Here is an 11,194-nt window from a genome sequence, read left to right as displayed (position 1 = left end):
TTTGTTTAATTTTTGTGGTTTACATTAACATGGTTCTAATTAGGGTTTATTAAACTAAGTGGTTTAAAGGGCCCTTAAAATTCTAAAAAATTTAGGCTTTTGAAGAATGTCACTAAATTTAAATTGTTTCAAGTTTCATGTTCATTTAGAGTGTACGCTAATCCATGAATTTATCTAAGTTGCGCCAAATGCAATCCTTAATTATGTTTCTTTAAGGGTGCCGCTGTGTTAAATAATGTTTGAATTAAAAGTTTTGTAACATAACCCTTGGGGTAACATAAAGGAGGTAAATGCAACCACATTAGAGAACACATGTCCCTTAAAAACAGGAGAGCCCTAGACTAAGTGATTTAGTGTGTCCTACACATGCAAAAGAAGACATAAATTTAATTAATAGCAAGATTAACAATGTAATCTAGGGGACTGATTATAGCTCAAATCAATTCACTGAATCCGTCCATCGTGAAAGGTCTATTCACATACACAATCTATGATTAAATTTCAAAAGGATCTCCCAATTTATATAAATTCATATATATATATAATATATATATATATATATATATATATATATATTATATATACTATATATATATATTCAAAAGATACATAATACTTTCAACCTAATAAAATAATATTACTTAAAAGTAAGTAAATTCAAAATAGATTAATATATTTTAATCTATAAAAAATATTATTTGAGAGATCCACGGTCCACCCAAGGCAGTAAAAATATCCGCAAAATATTTTTAAATTTAAAAAATATTTATTGTATTATGTATATTATTTAAATAGATGTTTAGCACGTTAAATATTAATAATTAAGAAAAAATAGGTTTAGTGATCTAAGAATTTTAAATAAAAATAGCTAATTTTACTAAAATATTTAAGGTATTAATATATATTTTTAGGATTTCAAATGAATTAATAATGAATTTTAAGGTTTAAATAGTTAAAAGTAATATTAAATTAATTATTTCAATAAATTAATATGGTAACAATAATTACTAAATTAAATTAAATAAATATTAAAGGTAATTTCTGGTCATTTAAAATACATTTTTAATAAAATTAAAAAATATTTTTGGATTAATATTTAATTAATTACTAAATTAATAAATTTAAGTTTTAACCATTAATTACAAAATTAATTAAAATAAAAATGTAATTTCTTATAACTTACACTAAATTTAATTTAAAAAATAAAAACCAATCCTCAATTATTTAAAAAATAACGATAGTAATTTTAATTTTTTTATTACTACACCCTAAAATTAATTTATTAATAATCATTATTAAAATTATTTTAAAAAGGCCTAAACTACATTAAAACTTCATTTACAACTATACCAAAATATAAACAATAATTCAATTTAATTGCTTAAATCACATATAGTTTTAATGAATCTCTTAATATTTAGGAATAGTATTGCCAAGAATCGAACCTTAAACCAAAATCATTTACAGCATCTACTGTTAAAAAACTATAAAAAATTCTAATTCCTATACATAACTCCTCCAAAAAAATCAACTCGCGTTATTTCACTAAAATCCTCATTATGAAATTGTCATTAACCAACCATTAGACTCTCCTTAAAAAATAACGTTTTATCCATTTGCCCTCACAAATCGCCAAAAGATAAGATTTAACATTTTCCTCTAAAAAACTTTTATCACTACTCAGTATTTACACGCGCACCCACTAGTTCCCATTCCCCACCCCTCTATCTTGTTCCTTCCCCCCCAACATAATACAGTAAGATCTCTTAAGACATATACTTGTCCTCAAAGTCATTCTCTTCGAAATTAAAAACTCACTCACTTCAACACACATCTACACATTTAAAACTGTATTTAATCACAACTACATAATGATGACGACAGTGCTTCGAGGGCAACGACACGCGGACACGATGGAATGCCTCTCGCTTGAACCCCGGGTAAGCTCAATGGAGCCAGCCTGGCGCAATGAGCCGTCCCCAACTGCGCAACTCCCCACTATGCCCACAAGCACAACAATCATAAAAAATTAAAAAAATTAAAGAAAGATAATTTTGAAAAATTATAATAAATTCAAATTAAATTAAAAAATTTCCCATAATGTATCAAACTCTTCAAAATTTAATTTTTAATCTAACAAAATTAAAAAACCCTTAATTGGACTTCAATTTGAACATTAATTTATTTTTGATTAAAAATCACCCTTTTAATTAATATAAATAATTAAAAATTATTTAAAATTTCAAATGTTGTCCAAACACTTGGAAACGTCCTTTTCAGCTATCCCTGACCTTTGGGGGTGATTCTAAGAGGTTTGGAGCTGATTTGGATCAAAATCCCGAAATTGTTCTTAATAAAGCGATTTCGATAATTCATTAATATCTTAAACTTTGAAACATCATAACTAACTCCAGAAAAATCCAAATTGGGTATACTAGAAGGCATTCAACTCTAATTAAAATCTAATATTTATTAGAAATATGAACTTTCCAGAAATGAACATAGATTAAAAGTCAACTCTTCGGTCAATAAAAGTCTAAAAATTATAACTTTACGTAAAAAACTCTAAATCTAGCAAACACAAAGTCTAATTATTCCCCTTAAGGTCTATTATTTAATAAAATCTCTAAGAGCCCTAAAATTTAACTTGTTCTTAAAAGTGACATTTTGGACCCATTTAACCTAGCGGATAAGATAACCTCAGACCTTCTAAAATCTTCTAACTTATTTTATACTTCAAAGAATACTATCTTAAGCATTAAAATAAACCAACCAATTAAAATTAATTAAAATTGACCCCAAGTTATTAATATTTGAATTTTAATCAAAGTTTTCCCTTTTGACCTTCAATAAATCGGATCACAAATAGCTTGAACTAATTACCCGACATAGGATATACCTGATACCGCACAACCTACTACACACACATAGAATTATTTGCTAGGGCACCACTTCTAGCTCTAGGTTAGGCCGACATGTTCCTTTTCTATTTCTATGATGTGATGCTCTTTCTTGTGGCACATGTGCTGGTTGCTTTGATTTGCTGTGATGTTTACTGTGATAATGAGCTTTATTTTATTTTATGCTTTCTTTATAATGTGTTATGCGATAGATTACCCATAGGTTAGGCGCGATCTTGATACTGATGATGTTTTCTATAGGTGGTCATGCTCATGCAACGCTAATAATGGGGGCTAAAATAAAAAATAAATCATGTATATGCTTGATATAGGTGCTTCAATTGCTTAGCCCCTAAATAAATAAGAGCAAGACCAAGTGTAGATGTCATGATTATTTTTATTTCTATATATAATATCTTGGGATGTTTTATTTTAACTACTTAGGATAACTTTCCAGGAGAGTCTAGATTTTCTTTTTTTCATGATGTAATTTGTATTTGACGTATCGAGTTGTGAAAGTCTCTAAAAATAAGGCATTTCAAATGTAAAGGATCCAAAGGGAAAAAAAAACCCCTTGGGCAGAATTTCTTTTCATTTGGATATCCTTTTAGAGGATGAACCATAAGAAGACTAAAGGGAGATAATCCATAGAAGAATCAGAAGATGAAGATCAAGATAAAATGCCTTATTTTTATAACTTGCGTCATTCAATAGGACTAGAATCTAGGTTGTTGTAAGTGGAGCCTGACCACCATTATATTTCTACATACTCTAGATTGTACTTTATATTGCACTTGCCATGGACTTTTGGACTTTCTTTTACTTAGATGGATATTTATATAGATGTGATTAATTTGCTTGTGTTGTAGAAATTGCTTATTTTTTCTAAGTTTCTTTCTTGCATGTGTGTGTGCTTGATTTTACTAGGCTCTTTAGGGATAAAACATTTTATACTCGTAATTAAAATTTAAGATTTTAAGAAATAAACAATATAAAAATCTAACGATCTATGGAATAGCTGGAATCGTCCGGGGTCGCATGCATATTAATGCATCTTCTCTCTTATTATTTTAAGAAACTTTCCCGCCTACAAGTAGAGTCCAGATAATCTGACCTATAAGGATGAAGTGTTGGACCTGGGGAAGCCTAGTCTTTCTAAAAAAATATTTTTATAAGTCTTTTTAAGATTTTAAGCATATCTAATTTAGAGTCTTTAACTAGCATGCATTGTATTAGAAACTAATTAAATTAAAATTTAATTGCATTAGTTCTAGAAGCATTCTACCCTGCATAAGTACAATGCCACTTAGGAACTTCTCTAGACGTCGATCTTAACTTTCGAAAACTCAGCTACCCACCTATCTGTTATAAAGACCAGACAATGTGGATTTTATACAATTAGGTGGTTAGTGGCTTTCCTTTTCAGGCATGATATAAGTCAGCATGCATTAGCTAGGACACATGTATTAGTGTTGTGTGTAGAACATTAAAGCCACTTTAGATTGATGGTTTAAGGCTTCTACTATGTTGTCTATAAAAAAAAGGGAGAAGCAGAACAAAAAAAAATTGAATCAAAGCAACCGCCTCTCCCGAACCCACTTTTCTAAATGACGCACCTCTTAGGAGCCATAACTCCCGCGTGATGGTTCAATCAATAAAAAGGTAGAAAGGAACAAAGAAATGACATTTTCTGCTCTTTGTCTTCCCTATTCATCGTTGTTGTTCAGCTTCATTGCTTCGGAAGAGGTGAATAGATTGCACGATCGCTTCTTAGGTTCCCTCGTCGTTGTTCAGTTTTGTTGATTCATGGGAGGTGCAGAGATTGCATTGTTGATTCTTTGGCTCCCTCGTCACTATTTGGCTTCATTGATTTACGGGAGGTGCATAGATTACACTGTCGATTCTTCGGCTCCTTCGACTCTGAGGTTGCTGTTTGACATCGTTGCTTCACAGAGGCATATAGGGTTCACCTTTCATCTTCTCTTTTGTCGCTGTCTCGTCCGCTTGTCTGGCTATGTTGCTTAGTAGGAGGGTAGGGACGTGCAATGACTTCGTCTCAAACTCATATTATCGTCTGACTTCTTATTGCTTCAGACAGGCGGAAACTCCGTGAGTCACTTTTTTTCCCTCTTTGCTGTCGACTTGTCCTTCGTAGGAGGAATAGATATTGCACGGGTTCCTCCTTTGGCTCCATAGTGGCTATCCAACTTTTCCTCATTCAAACTCCCTCCCTTTCTTTGCTGTTAGGATTGCCTTCGTGTTTTGCCAGGAGATATAGAGATCACACGGAGAGGGTTTCATTCTCAAAGTAATTTGTCTGATACGAACTACTTTGACTCCTTTGTGAAGACATTCAACTTTGATCTCTTTGATGATTACTATCCTGAGCCAGTTTTTTTAAAATGTATTATTATAAAAAATATTAACTATATTTAAATAATATTTATGATATAAGTTATATCATATATATATAAGTAAAGATAGAAAGAAGCAGATGAATAAAAACGAACTCTTTAAAATAGGTGTGAAGATCACGCAATCGATATTAGATCTGGCCAAGATACTTTTAAAATTTGAGAACCCGGGCGTTGTCCTAGTTTGTCGGGAATGGTTTAAATTTTGAAGCCACGACCGTGATCTTAGTCCAGGACGAATGGTTTTTATAATTTGATGCCGCGCCCATTGATCTTTGATCTAGGTAGGAATGAAACAGGAATTTGAAGACCCATGCAGTTCGATTCAGATGAGGTGAGACTGAAGTGGTGAAGATTTAAATTTTAATTTTGATTAGTATTTGGGGGTTTCAATCTTTAGAAATACCGCAAAGAGTTTATTTAGTTTGAGATTTTAACTTCATTTAGAAAAACCCATGAGATATGTGCTAGTTTGTATGAGCGCGGTCTTACAGCTCTTTAGGTAGAGTTAGCCCATGTACTTAGATTTGTAGGCCGGATTTACGACTTTCGCTTAGAAAGTAATCCAGGTGGTACTTATGAGTTATGTTGGGCATAGTTGCTCTATTTGTGAGTTTGCCCGAGAGGGGTATGAGTCTTACTAACCTATTCTATATTGTAGGTATCCCTGAAGGTCGTTTAATTATTTGAGTTCGTAGACCTTATGTAATGTTCCTCTTAGGAAGTTTACCCTAAAGAGTGGGTGTTACAACTGTAATATTAGACAGATGCCCATAGGTTTTAAAAATTTTGATTGTTTGTGAGTTAGGATCATTCAATTTTTATTTAATAATTTCCTAATACGTGGGACATACGTGTTCACTTTAGAAGTAGCTCGATAGCGGTCTTACAACCTAACCCTAATAAGCAGGATGCCCGAAGGCTTTAATGTACTTGGGTGGGAAATCCTTACGATAGGAAATTCCACATGCTTCAAACATGAATCATATTATTTGTACTTCAAAGCATTATTTAAAGATTGAAATTCCCTCTTGAGGTTTACCTTAATTTTTTTCAACAAGAGTTGTTTTTATTTTGATTAGACTTTTATAGGGACCTACGCCTCTACTTAATGTAAGCCTAAGATTCAGTTGGGTAGGTCTTATTGCTTCCGTTGAAGTTGTCAATGATAGGTCTTACGACCCTGTCCTATATGCTTGAATGCCCTGAGAATGTAGGTCTTACAACCAAGCCCTATAACTAGGTTGCCCGAATGACGGGGTCTATGTGTATTTATCACCTAAACATTTCTCTCAGATGTCGAACGTACGACGTCTATTAGAAGTGGTTGTGTTTTAATTGGGGGTTAGGAGTTAGGTAAATTTTACCTAAGACTTTTCCCTAAGGTCGGGCTTAAAAGCTGATTTTCCTTGAAAGTTTCCGGGTAGTTGGAGTCTACAACCAAGTGCTTATAAAGTGAGGCTGCCCAATAGGTTTTAAATCTTGATTATATTGAGTGGACAGTAAATGTTTGAAACTAGACCACCTGGTTCAATTGATCTGTTAACTAGCAGTTTGTACTTACTAGTTTGACTAGTTGTTGTGTAATACTAGGTTCTTTTGCTATAGTAATTTTCTTTCTATTTTAATAGATACTTTTTTGCAACCTGTGTACTGTAAGTTTACGTGCAGATATTTTTCTACTTTAGATTAAATCATATTAATTTTAATTATATATGCTATATGAATTTAATTTATTTATGTGCCAGGAGCTCATAGAGGAGGGGAATTATTGTGAGAGCTTGTAGAATGTGTGATGTAGAGTATGTATTGTGGAGTATCTGAGAGTTGGAGAGTTTGTTTGAGTTAAAGTGGAGTTTTAGTTCTGTTGATTAGTGTGAATGGTTTTTTATTTATGATTTTGTTTATTTTTATTTGATAGGATTGTTTGGATTGAATTTTAAATTAATTGATAATTTAATTTTAAAGTTATAATTTAATTAAATTTAAATTTAAATTTTGATTTTTTAAAATGAGTTGCTTTAATGTTAATTGATTAATTTAATGAAATTTTATATTTAATATTAATAAAAATTAATTTAAAATTAGTAAAATTTGATTTGAGATTAAAAGAGATTTTAAATTGGTGAATGGAAGGTTGAATTTTAAATGATTCAATGTAAATTAATTTATTAAAAATGATTATTAAATTAAAGGAAATTGGTTCTTTTAAATATTTATGTTAAATTGATTAAATTAGATTTCATCGAAAATTAAATGTTATTTGATTTGAAATTAAAATTAAATTTGAGTATTTTAATTTAATTAAATTAAAGGTTTTTAATTAAGTAAATAATTTAAATTTAAAAAAGCATCCATTTAATTGCAACGCTCTCGCAAACGTTTAAGAAAAAAGTTTTTTTTATAATTTCCAAAAATTTCGTGCAGGCCTCCCGGCATCTACCCTCCTATGAGAGAGAAATCGGGATTACATTGTTGTAATTTCTTTCCTACCTGGACCCTGCAGGTCGACAGTGTATGAAATCTTCAATTTTAAATCATCCCACCAAGGATCTGAGATCGACTGCGTGGGGTCTTTCGAATTTTATATTCATCCCACCCAGATCTAAGATCAATGGTGTGGGGCTTCAAATTTTTAAAAAATCCCTTTCCCCAGCCGGAATCTAAGATCAATGTTATGGTCTTATGCAAAATTTAAAACCATCCTTGGCACGGAACCTCTAGGTATAGAATGCCCGGGGCTTTCAAATTTTAAAAATAATCCTCTCTAATCTAAGATCGGATGGTGCAGGGTCTTCGAGTCGCTGTTTGAAAAATTTTTTTTTTTTTTTAATTTCTTTCTTCCTTCTTCTTATCTTATTTCTTCATCATTATAAGAATTAATATATACAAATTAAAAAGTAATATTATATTAGTAATTGATAGTATATATATATATATTATGAGGATCTATATATATAGATAATATATATATATATTAAGAGCTACCATATTATATACTACTAGTATCTATATATATTTATTACATAATATATATAGGTCAAATATTCATTTTATAATATATACATATAAAAAAGGTCGGTCTCGGGCAATGCCGTCGAAGAATCAAAGTCGAACTGTTCAAACAACAGGAGTCGAAGCAACTGAGTCTGTCGAGAAACCTCTCTATACTCCTTACAAAGCAACGAAGCTGAAACAACAATAGAAGGAAGAGAGGGATGAATAAGAAAAGTAGGATATGAAGCTACTTATGGAGCCAAAGGGAGCAACTCGTGCAATCTCTATTCCTCATCACGAAGGAGAAGCTCGCGGCAAGAGGGGTGGAAAGAAGTAACTCAGCGGTAGTCTCTGCCTCGCACGAAAGCAATTAAAGTCAGATTGACAACAAGGGACCCGAGAAAGCGACTGTGAACTCCCTAGCCTTGTTAACTAATTCGAATGTTAGCTCGGACAACACGATAAATAGAAGATGAAAGGTGAACCCTATACACCTTTGTGAAGCAACGAAGTCGAACAGCAACCTTGGAGTCAAAGGAGCCGATGAATTGATGGTGCAATCTCTGCACCTCCCGTGAATCAGCAAAGATGAATAGTGACGAGATAGCCAAAGAATCAAAGGTGTAATCTCTGCGCATCCCGCCAATCAACGAAGTCGAACAACGACGAGGGAGCCTAAGAAGCAACTGTGCAATATCTTCGCCTCTTGCGAAGCAACAAAAATGAACAGCAATGTTGAAAAGGGAAGACAAAGAGTAGAAAATGTCATTTCTTTGTTCCTTTATACCTTTTTATTGACGGAACTGTCGAACGGGAGTTATGGCTCTGAAGAGGTGTGTCATTTGGCGAAGTGGGGTTGGAAGAGCCGGTTGGTTTGATTCGATTATTTTTTGTTCTGCTTCTCCCTTTTTTTATAGTCAACATACTATTAGTGTCTCATAGTATGCCTCATCGATGGGTAAGTATTCTATCCTTCAGAGGCTATAAATTATGTATATCCATATTAGATGGATGACGCAGCCTCCATCTTTCTCTCTTATACACTCTACTGTAGTATTATCTTTTTATCCAGTTTCTTTTCATTACCTTAGTCCCTCTGGATGTTGATGTGAGCCATGTATGTTGGCTAAGCCGAGTTGAACCATTTCTTTCCCTTTGAGTAGGAATTTCCTAGTCTCCTCCCTATGCGCCAATCCCATTTAAGAGAATAATGTAGAATCCTTAATTTAAAGTCTTCTTAGGCCCTGACTTAAGATGTAATTAACCATGGGAGCTTATGCTCGTGAGAAACCAAATCCCATATCAAATAAACCCCACTCAAGCTGATGTATTGGGTGGGGGAAATATCATGACTTTGATTAGGTCCTGCATATTATTACCCATCAAGGTGCATAGGTGAAAGCCGCTATCCTTAATGATTAATCATATGTGTGATCTAATCTTCCCTCCCATTGGCCCACTTATGAAGAGTGCCTAGGTCTACGATTATTTCGTCCATCGGGATGGTGCGATCGTACCCTCTACTCTATGTTCCCCCACCGAGCAATGTCCTTTCGGAGGTTCATACATATTTTTATGGGAAATGTAACAAAGTAATATTTCAATTTAAGGCTTAATAATTTCTTACATAAAGTGAACCTAGCTAGCTTCTATCCATTTGATTAAATAAATACAATATGTTAAATTTTACATGTAGGGCAATTTGCGTGAAGTCATTGGCTAACTTCATTGAGGATTGTCGAGTCTTGGAGACTTGATTTAACTAGTAGCTAGAATCAATTTACTTAGTCGACCCTATGATTAAGTACTTTAAGCAAGTTAAATGAGTAGCTTTGACGCTTGTGTTGACTTCCTCTTTATCAACACTAAACTATATATGATACATCTCTAAAAAATATATTTGATCAAACATGTATACATTTAGATTAAAAACTCTCATAAATAAATTTAAGAAAATTCAAACATTGATTGAAACAAACTTTTAAATGAGATGAGCTTAACAACACCGTAAATATTTCAGTCTGTGTCCAAATGAGCCCAAATCAAGCAATTAAAGCATGGCTAAAAACCCTTTATAATATTTGAGGGACCAAATTTTATCTTAATCCTACATTCTTATAGTCCAAACAAGTGTCTATATGAGAGGAACCAACAAACCAAAGATCATTTAATTTTGAGATCGTTAAGGCACTTAAATGTCTAAAAAATGATAAAAGACCAAGAGAAAATGGGCCATTTGATAAAGTGTTTTGAATACAACAATAACAACAACAATAAGAAGAAGCATTTATCCCACTATGTGGGTCGGTATATGAATCCCTTTTCTCTGTTGCGTCCTATTAAGAGTCAAATTATCATCTAAATCTAAAAAACAGGTCATTTCTAATATTTTCTAAGTATTTTTAGGTCTACCTCTACCTTTATTAACATAAGTCAAATTTAATACATCTACTTTCCTAACCGAGTCATCAGAAGGCTGCCATTTTATCTGACCAAACCATCTAAGGTGGCACTCTCTAATCTTATCTTCCAATGGAGCTAATCCAACATTTTCATGTATATGCTCATTTTGTATCTATCTTTAGTAGTAAAGACACTCATCCACATGAGCATCCACATATCTGGAACACATAACTTAATATTATGCTTCTCTTTTAATGACCAACATTATGCACCATAAATCATTGCAGGTCTCATTACCATCTTATAAATTTTTCCTTAAGTTTAAGAGAGACTTTTCTATCACATAACAAGCCCGATGCATTCCTCCACTTCAACCATCCAACTTGAATTCTACTAATATCCCCATCTATTTCACTGTCACTCTAAATAATAGACCCAAGATATCTGAAATGATTGCTCTTATTAATGACTTGATCGTTC

The sequence above is a fragment of the Dendrobium catenatum genome, unplaced genomic scaffold (assembly GCF_001605985.2).
Source record: "Dendrobium catenatum unplaced genomic scaffold, ASM160598v2 fragScaff_scaffold_1038, whole genome shotgun sequence".
Lineage (NCBI taxonomy): Eukaryota > Viridiplantae > Streptophyta > Magnoliopsida > Asparagales > Orchidaceae > Dendrobium > Dendrobium catenatum.
The sequence above is the reverse complement of the archived record's forward strand: the minus strand, read 5'-3'. Positions refer to the sequence as shown.